Below are 10,552 nucleotides of genomic sequence, written 5' to 3' on the forward strand. Positions count from 1 at the left end.
TCAAAGCCAGTAGCTCACAAAGTAGAATTTTTGCTCACAAGACTCCACAGCTTAGAGGGAGCATTGGTTACCTTGAACTAGCCCTGCCAAACCTTTGTGATAGACTAGGCTTCAAGCTGAGTGGTTCAAAGCCACCCGATGCACTTCATAGCTGAATGGGGAATTTTGAACCTGGGACTCTCCAGTTCTAGGCCAACAGGCTAGCCACCACCCCTCAGGGGCTCTCTAGAGAAAACAGATTTCCTCACCCTTCGCTTGATGCCCATAACAGAGCATCTCACTGGAAAGCAAGCATACTAGATGACATCCATTTTTCATCCCCAAATGTGCTCTGGTATGTATGATTCTGCCTTTATATTATGTTAGAGCCATCACAAATGACTAAACTGAGGCTATTGTACTTTGGTCACATTACGAAAGACAAGAGTCACTGGGAAAAAACCATCATGCTAGGAAAAGTTGAAGGCAGCAGGAAAAGAGGAAGAGCCAACATGGGATGGATGGACTCAGTCGAGGAGGCCACAAGAGCCCTCAGCTTGCAAGACCTGAGGAAGGCTCCCTCCTCTGTGAGGACAGATCTGCACGCCCCCCCCCCCAATAGCTAGCAATCCAAAACAGTCCAGTGGAGCCTGAGCGGTGGGTGTTGCCTTCTGACACACTTCTGGTGATGTCAGGGGGTGTGGCATATGCAAATAAGTTAATGAGTTATGCTGATGAGCTCCTGCACCTCTTTTTCTACAAAATGACCCCTGGCAAGAGGTGTCCAGGACCAAAGCCAGGACTTTGTGTGTGCAGAGCAGGTGCTCTTATCACTGAGTGGTGGCCCCTCCTGAAGCAGAAAGACTGAAGCTTCTCGGGTCCAAGGCACCTTCTTGAAACTACGAGCTATGAGTGTGCCAGAAGACAGGCCCTTTCACCCAGTTTCTTGAGCCTGAGACACAAAATGGCACGTCAATTTTAGTGGGTTTTTTTAATTATGTAAATTTTTATGAGTTCTAAGGAAGAAAATGGCTCGCAGCCATCTTGCCTCTGGTGATGATCTTGAGAGCTCTCCCAAACGCGACAAGCTCCAGCCTGCCAATGACTTGGATCAGAGACTTCCAAGGAAAACTCGGATGTTGTCAGAAACGGGGCTGCTGAGTAACGGAGGCAGAGGGGCCCTCCTGTCTGCCCAAGCCAACCAGACTGCTGAGAACAGACCGAGATGATGAAGGCGGCACTGTCGGGACTGAGGAGGCCTCCGTCAGCAGGCCTGCCAGGTCCAAGGTTCTGACGAGGTGCGGTCAACCAAAGTTCGCAGGACCAGACAGGGCCATAAACATCAAAATGACTAATGGAGTGAGGTGCCTCAGGTGCAACCATGGATAAGAAACAATAGACAATAAGAAAGAACAGCTCAGTCTGCAGAAATTAGAAAACAATGCAATCAAAGCAATCTCGTGCTCTAAGTAATGGTATACTGTTATTAATGTAGAAAAGAATAAGAGTCCAGTAGCACCTTAAAGACTAACAGCATTTCTGGCCTGGTAGGTGCTTTCGTGACTCACCGAAGCTCATCGCCTGCCATGTATTTGGTTAGTCTGTAAGGTTCTACTGGACTTTTACTCTTTCCTACTGCTACAGACAGACTAGCACGGCTACCCATCTCGATCTATTATTAATGGTGTACGTAATACCAGTGAATGACATGACTCGAGTCAACAAGGCCTTCTACACCTCCTATTTTAAAATAAATAAAACAGAAAGAAGAAGTCTGCCAAGTCATAAAAGAAGTCCACCAACTATTTGGGTTTCCTAATGGCCCCAAATTCCCAGGGCCAAAGCTGTATGCTCATCTGTTTTTGTGTGTAGAATCAACTGCTAATGTTTGATTTATTTTGGAAAATTCAATAAAGAAGTGTAAAAAAAAAAAAAAAGGGCCAAAGCCTGAGACCTGGCGACGTTACCAAGTATGCAACTAGTTGAGGGGATGAGGAGGGCTAGAATTGGCTACTAATCATGCGTTTACTTTGCAGATCTAGTTCTTCTAAACTAGAGGTGCCAAACTCATTTGTTACAACAGCTGGATCTGATATAAATGTCACTTTGTCAGGGCCAGGCCATGAATGCCATAAATGCCAGGTACAGCAGATATAAACTTTGTAAGGAACACAGGCAAACCCAATTAATGATATTATTTCTTCTCAAAATATAAACATGCTTGAAATGTCAACACTCTAAGAGTATTTCCTTACAGTCTCTCCCTGATGCCCACCCTCCCACTTCCACCGCCCATTACTTATTAGCACTGGGACAGCATAAAGGGACACAATGCACAGCCTCTGTCGTCTGGCAATGTTCGCAGGCCAGATAAGAGCCCCAGATGGGCCAGTTCAGGCCCCGCAGACCATATATTTGACACCCCTGTTGTGGTGTTGTTGTTGTTGATGTTCAGTCACACAGTCGAGTCTGACTCTTCGCAACCCCATGGACAAGATCTCGCCAGGTCCTCCTGTTTTCCGCCGTTCTCTGAAGTTGGCTCAATTTCATGTTCGTTGCATCGATGACACTGTCTAACCATCTCATCCTTTGCCATCCCCGTCTTCTTTGACCTTCAATCTTTCCCAGCATCAGGGTCTTCTCCAGGGAGTGCTCCCTTCTCATTTGGTGGCCAAAGTATTTGAGCTTCAGTTTCATTATCTGGCCTTCCAGGGAACAGTCAGGGTTGATTTCTTTTAGGATTGACTGATTTGATCTTCTTGCAGTCCAAGGGACTCTCAAGAGTCTTCTCCAGCACCATAGTTCAAAAGAATCTATTCTTCGGCGCTCGGCCTTCCTTATAGTCCAACTCTCGCAGTCATACATGACTACTGGGAATACCATTGCTTTGACCATGCGGACTTTTGTTGGCAGGGAGATGCTGCCACAGTCTGCGGTGATCTGGGATCCCAGGAATGTGAAGTCTGTCACTACTTCCACGACTTCCCCTTCTATTTGCCAAGGAGTGATGGGGCCGGATGCCATGATCAATGTTCCCTCTAAGCTATGGAGTCTTGTGAGCAAAAATTCTACTTTGTGAGCTCCTGGCATTAAAGTCGTGAGCAGGTAATTTCGCTACTGCATAAATTAGTTTGCTCTGGAGCACTCCTTCCTGAGCTAAGGCAAAAATCTGTGAGCCAGAGGCTAAAAAACTGTGAGCTAGCTCACGCTAACTCAGCTTAGAGGGAACACTCAGCTTAGAGGGAACACTTAGTTTTTTTGATGTTGAGCTTCAAGCCCACTTTTGCACTCTCCTCTTTTATCCTGAGCAAGAGGCTCTTAAGGTCCTCTTCACTTTCTGCCATTAGATTGGTATTGTCTGCATAGAACCCCTGTTCTAAACTCATTTAAATCAATAGGTTTAGATAAGGTTCCCAACATTGCTTCGGCAAATGACAGGAGATTTGGAGATCAGTGCCTGGGGAGGGTGGAGTTTGGGGAGGCTATAATGTCACTTCACTCTAAGCTGCCTCTTGTAGTCTCTATGCTCTTTACCATAGAAACTAGGGGAAATCCCCAGAATGTCATTATATGGAAGCCATTCCCCTCCACACCTCAACTCCTTGAGGGTAGGAAATTGAAGTTGGGGGAGGATAACTTCCCACTCCAGGGTGGGTAAATAAGAACATAAGAGAAGCCAATGTTGGATCAGGCCAATGGCCCACCTAGTCGAACACTCTGTCACACAGTGGCCAAAAATACCAGGTGCCATCAGGAACTCCAGCAGTGGGGCCAGGACACTAGAAGCCCTTCCACTGTTGCTAGGGGAACTCTGAGAGGCTAGAGGAACTCTGCATAGGATTGTACAGTCAGTCACTCTGCATCTTAAGACCAGTGCTCTTACAGTTTTCCCCGGCCTCTATCTTTCTGCTCCAATCAGAAAAGTTTGAAGTCTTTCCCCAGCCTGAGGAACCTTCATTCAAGCCGCTTACATTGGAGGAAGTCTCCTTTAGCTGGAGGAAGACTTCAGATTTTGCTGAGGAGTGGCAGGACGCAAGTGCCTTTATTGAAAGCTAGTAAGGTGTAGTGGTTAAGAGTGGTAGACTCTAATCTGGAGAACCAGGTTTGTTTCCCTACTCCTTCTCCACATGAAGTCAGCTGGGTGACCTTGGGTCAGTCACAGTTCTCTCAGCCCCCAAAATGAAAACCTAGCTCACCACAAAAACAGCTAGAGTTTCAGGCTGCCAGACAATCTTTGGATCTCCTGGCTATACTACACCCACTGCTATATGATTGTTGTTGTTGTTGTTGTTCCCTATATCTGAATTCTTTAATGTGCTGTTTTGGGGTGATCAGCTTTTTCCTTTCAACTGCTGGAACATCTCAAAGAGAATATTAAATGGCTGTTTCTAACTATTTATACTTAGATTTTTTGGGGGAGTTTGTCTTTCTTTCTCCATGACCTCCAAAAATTACAAAAATATGAGCCGTGAAACTCACCAGAGAGTGTTTCATTCTTGGGGGCGGGGGGCTGCTTTTCATGCCTCTCAGAACATTCTGGTATATTTGTAAACAGAAACGGACAAGCTGTCCTGGAGATTGGTACAACATGTCTAAATCGATGTGGTTTGGATTTATATTTACAGACCAGCCGCGTGTTGATCAGACAAGCCATGTGAAGAATGCGTCATGGTGTGGTCTGCGGGGGGGGGGGGGGGGGAGAAGGGAGAGAAAACTTCCCAGGATCTCATTGAACAGAAGTTGGTAGTGAAAATGTTACGCAGGAATCATGGGATCCAGCTGCAAAGGGGCAAATGACCAAGTTGACAAAGGGAGAATTTCTGACCTGAACACTACCATTCTATTCAGCAAAGCTTGAAGTCTTCCTCCAGGAGAATGAGTCCTCCTCCGACTTAAGTGGCTCGTCCTCTAGCAGAAGAGGCACATACATTGGAGGAATGCTCTTGGGCTTGGACAAAGGCTTCAAACTAGGGATGCCAACCTTCAGGCGGGTACTGGGGGATCCCCCAGAATTACATCTCTTCTCCAGGCTACAGAGATCAGTTCCCCTGGAGAAAATGGGTGCCTTTGGAGGGTGGACTCTATGGCACTGTACCCCACCGAGGTCCCTGTCCTCCCCAGACTCCATCCCCAAATCTCCAGGAGTTTCCCAACCTGCAACTGTTCCCCCCATCCTCCACCACTGGCTGGGGGGGTCCAAGTTATGGCCCCCCAAAAAGGTGCCCCTATCCTCATTTCCTATGGATGAAAAAAAGCAAAAAGGGCAAGGGCAATAGAAGCCCAGTAAAACAGAGACTCAGAGAATCTCTGCAGTAGAAACTGAAGGGGGGTATTTTTGCAAGCCCAGCAGAACAAGTACAATGTGCGGAATGTCCAGCAGTACCAGTGCAATCAAAGAGTGCCCAGAGGAACCCAGTGCCATTGTGGCAATGCCAGCTCAACAGGACTAATGTGAAGCATGGAATCACTCTACAAGCAACGGGGGGTGCAAGCCCAACAGAACCAGTTACAATGTGCAGAATACCCAGCAGAACCCAATGCCACTGGCATTGCAAGCTTAAAAGAACTGATCTCAAAGCAGGGTCACAAGAAATCCAAGTGAGGGGGTAGGATTTTGCAAGCTCCAGCAGGGCAGAGATTGGCAACAAGGTGGGCATGTGTGCAAAGCCCCTGCACCCACTCAGCTTCCCCAGCTGGCCAGAGGCCACCAAAGCCAGGGCTGAGGGAAAAGGACCCTTCAAGGAGACTCGGGGTGTTTCTTCCTGCTGTGGGTCTTCCCTCTCTATGTGTGTCTCTCTCAGCCCTCCTTCTCAGGAGGTCTGCTACTTTCGCACCACTTTGGGGTGGGACATTTCCCTCAGAGAAGGAAAGCCCGTTGCCCTACCTCCCCCCTTCTCTGCTTCCCTGTGACCACCACAGTCATCCCAGCACCACACAAGCAGCAGGTGAATTACCCTTTCCTTTCCTGGTAGGAAAAGTGCCTGGGTCGGCCTGGCTCAGCAAGGTCAGGTTAGAGGCCAAAAGTGCCATGGCCTCCACAGGCGAGCTTACTCATCCTGTTCTAGCAACCCTCCACCCCGCCTCCCCCATGCCTGACTCTCCTTCCCTCACACCCTTACTCATCCTCCCCCCGCCCTCTTGTGCTGTCAGCTCCACTGCACTAAGCTGCCCCCTTGTTCCCCCTCCCCACAAAACATTTCTGGCTATGGGCCTGTGCAGGAGCCCAATTCAGATGAGGACCAGGGCACATTGGGGAAACCAACTTAAGCCTTCCTCCTGTGCCATTTTCCTGAACTGAAACAGCCACGAGGGGTGCTATTTGCCCCATTGAGGGCTCCCCCTGTATCGAGGGAGTATAGATACATACATTTTCCCCATGGAGCAAATAGCAACTACAGGGCCATTTCAGGTGGGGAAAATGGCATGGGAGGGAAGGCTTTAGTCCCTTCTTGCTGCATGGCAGGTCCTGATGCAAGCTTGGCACTTATGTGAGTTCCCTGTGAGGAATGGCAGTGCACATCTGATTGGAAGTCCATACAGTAGACGCAGACCCAACCTGAATGTATGACTAGGCCAGGGGTATCAAACATACAGCCCACGGGCCTGAACCAGCCCATCTAGGGCTCTTATCTGGCCTATGAGCAACTGATCATTACCTTTACTGCCAGATGACAGAGGCTATGCTTTGTGAAGAAGAGGAGAGTGGATTTATACCCCGCCCTTCACTACCCGAAGGAGTCTCAGAGCGGTTTACAATCTCCTTTCCCTTCCCCTTCCCACAACAGACACCCTTTGAGGTAGGTGGGGCTGAGAGAGCTCTTTTGAGGACTGCTCCTGAGAGAACAGCTCTGAGAGAACTTGTGACTGACCCAGGGTCACAGCAGCAGCTGCATGTGAGGAGTGGGGAATCAAACCCGGTTCTCCCAGATTAGAGTCTGCGCTCCTAACCACTACACCAAACTGGCTCTCCTTGTGTCCCTGTCTACTGTCCCAGTGCTAATGAGAAATGGGAGGTGGAAGTGGGAGGGCGGGCATCAGGGAGAGTCTGTAAGGAAATACTGTCAGAGTGTTGATGTTTTAAGCATGTTTGCATTCTGAGTAAAAAATTATATCATTAATTGGGTTTCTCCTGTGTCTTTTATAAAGTTTGTATCTCCAGTACCTGGCTTTATAGTTTATGGCACACATGGCCCGGCCTGACAGTGACATTTATGTCAGATCCAGCCGTTATAACAAATGAGTTCAACACTTCTGGATTAGGCTGTCAGTGGGGATGTGAGCCCAAGGCCACCCAAGTTCACAAGCAATACTACCAAAAAACCCATTCACACATGCAAGTTCAGTGACCAAAGCGACCAGTATTAACTTTCATGTTCAAATCTATCATTGCAGGTCAACCACCACAGGCAAAACTTGAAGCATTGCTTCAGACACGAGGCTTTTCAATGGAAGCAATTTGCTTGAACATGCGCATGTATGTGTGGTGAGATGCTCAAGTGTGGACTAGATAGTATTACCACCATAGACCAGTTAAGGTGAAGCACATGAGCCGTGGATTCAAACAGGGTGAGTTTAAAGACTTTGCTTATCTCTCCTTTTACAATCAATAGGACTTAAAGAGTAAGCTCAAAGAAGGGATTGGATCCAGTGACAAGGGAGCAAAAGGCAAAGTGTTACTTGCCACAGTTCCAATTGTGCAAGCAATAGCACAACAGCTGCAGCAACTCATCAACTTTTAGTTTTCTTTCCACAAAACAATGTGCATGCGGAATGTACAGTGGACTGCTCATATGATTTCATTTCTTTTGGTTTTGAAATTGCATGAGAATAACTTGTGTGACGACTTGAGCACGCAGGAAAGATAGTGGGATGCAGTTATTTCCACTCGAACAAGGTCTGTTGTGCACACATCTTCCATGGGATCCAACCCTGAGACTGAGCAATACAAAGGAAGCCCAAAAGAAGGAGGGTCTTATACTTGCAGAAGGTAGGCTTGGACGTGACACAAACTGAGCTGTGGCTCAATGGTAGAGAATCTTCTTGGTGTGTAGAAGTTCCCAGGTTCAGTCCCTGGCACCTCCAACTAAAAGGGCCAGGCAGTAGGTGGCATGAAAGACAGCTGCCTGAGACCCTGGAGAGCTGCTGCCAGTCTGAGTAGACAATACTAACTTTCAGGGGTCATTTGGGGGGGGACGCGGGGGGACGCCATCCCCCCGGGTGAGGTGCGGGAGGGCGGGGCCTGGAGCTCCCTGCTGGTGCCCGCTGGAGGTCGCCGCCAGCTGTGGGGAGGACACACTTCCGGTAATGTCAGGGGGTGTGGCATATGCTAATGAGTTATGCTAATGAGTCCCCCTAGCTCTTTTTCTACAAAATGACCCCTGCTTTGATGGACCAAGGGTCTGATTGAGTATAAGACAGTTTCATGTGTTCATGTGTGAGGGCAAAAGAGCCAGAATGGTGGAGTGGTTAGAGAGATTAGGAACAGAGGGAACTTGTTTTCATCTCTTTCATCTGCCGTGGAGTTCACTGGGGGCCCTTGGTCCCAGTGTGTCATCAGCCTGACCGACCTCACTGAACTGTTGCGTGAGGATAAAACGGATGAGGATGGACCTCAAAGACCATTGTGAGCTCCTTGGAAGTTCACTGTACCCCACAGGGCAAAAGAACTGCACAGCTGGAGAGAGTCACATGATCTACTTTATGGGGGAACAGAGCCACCCTAACCCCATGGTGAAATTATTGTAGGGATGCATTACAGAAGGATTGGAAAACCCCCATGCACATCCAATTATGGTAAAAGAAAATCTATTCTGAATTAGCAAGGCTGCTCCTACTGTTTTTCAAAATGAAGACGGAGAACATAAGAAGAGCCCTGCTGGATCAGACCAGTGGTCCATGTAGCCCAGCATCCTTTCTCACACAGTGGGCAACCAGTTCCTCTGAAGGGCCAACAACAGAGCTTAGAGGGAGAGGTATTCCCCTCATGTTGACCACTGGCTCTGGGATTCAGAGGTTTAGTGCCTCTGAATGTGGAGGTTCCCCTCAGTCACTGTGGCTAGTAGCCCCTGATAGGCCTCTCTTATCTGATCCTCTTTTAAAGCCTTCTGTGCCTCTGGGCCCATTACTACATCCTCTAGCAGCAAACTCCACATTTTAATCACACTCTTGTGTAAAGAAGTATTTCCCTTTGTCACTGCCCAGTTTCACTAGATGCCCTTGAGTTCTAGTATTTTGGGAGGGAGAAGTTCCTCTTTGTCGACTCTCTTCACCTCCACCCCCCATGCATAACTTTTCTAAACCTTTATATCTCCCCCCCCTTTATTCATCTCTTTTCTAAACTGAAAAGTCCCAGACTCTTCAGCCTTTCCTCATAGTGAAGGTGCAGAACAAAGATGAAGTCTCTCCAGTGTGGAACTAGCCATCGCAGTGTTACAGTTCCTATCATAAGTCCAGCCATGCACAGTAAAGTCATGGAAATGACTTCCCCCTATGCTGATGCACATCCATCACAGAGCACTAGTTAAGGCCCACTGCCAGACCCCCAACAGGCCTTGTCTGGGCACATGTTGCTGAAATAAAATTGGAAATATGCTTATCCTCTCTCTCCCAGAAGGGGAATGACCACAGTGCCTGGCTGGAAGCTTTAATAAAAGGCAAGCTTAACAGTTTTTGTTCAGTTCACTTGAAATATTGTACTGTAGCATGATCAAAAGTCTCTTGCACATTTGGTTGGAGCCGAAAAGGGGTGGAAATGGTTATGCGGGACAGAAACTGTTAGCGATTCTTTCCATGATGCAGTTTCCTTGTGGGGATCTGCCACGCTTTTTTACAGAAAAATGTCAATACATCAAACAGGGGGGGCCCCCTCTGGAAAAGGGTGGATGTGCACAGAACAGCTGGAATTCCATCCCCCTCCCCCGCTTCCAACCTGCTATGTAGAACTTCAGCTGATTAAAGGCATCTTAGTTGATTAGTCATGCAAGTTTTAATCAATTGCATTTGTTCATGAAGGAAGGAACACCCGCTTTGTTCTAACAGCTGCAGGCCTCATCTGAAAATGAGTCATGCCTAGAAGAGGCACTCTACACCTATACAGGAGCATGCCTCTTCTAAGAAGGCAACCATCATTTTAAAAATAACTTTTAAAAATGGGTTGCCTTCTCAGATATTGGTGGAGGGAGGTTATTCGATCAAAAGTTTCTAAATACATCATGTGTAACAAATCAAGAAGAAGAAGAGATTGAATTTATATCCCACCCTTCACTACCCGAAGGAGTCTCATCAGAGTGGCTTACAATCTTCTTTCCCTTCCCTTCCCCTCAACAGACACCCTGTGTGGAAGGTGGGGCTGAGAGAGCTCTTTCGAGAACATCTCTGAAAGAACTTGTAACTGACCCAAGGTCACACCAGCAGCTGCATGTGGAGGAGTAGGGAATCAAACCCGGTTCTCCCAGATCACAGTCTGCGCTCCTAACCACTACACCAAACTGGCTTCAAATTAACTCAATTTGCAGCTTTGATAAATGGGGGACGGGTCATGGCTCAGTAGGTCCCAGGTTCACTTCCCAGCATC

Source organism: Gekko japonicus, unplaced genomic scaffold (assembly GCF_001447785.1).
Source record: "Gekko japonicus isolate JY-2015 unplaced genomic scaffold, Gekko_japonicus_V1.1 scaffold529, whole genome shotgun sequence".
Lineage (NCBI taxonomy): Eukaryota > Metazoa > Chordata > Lepidosauria > Squamata > Gekkonidae > Gekko > Gekko japonicus.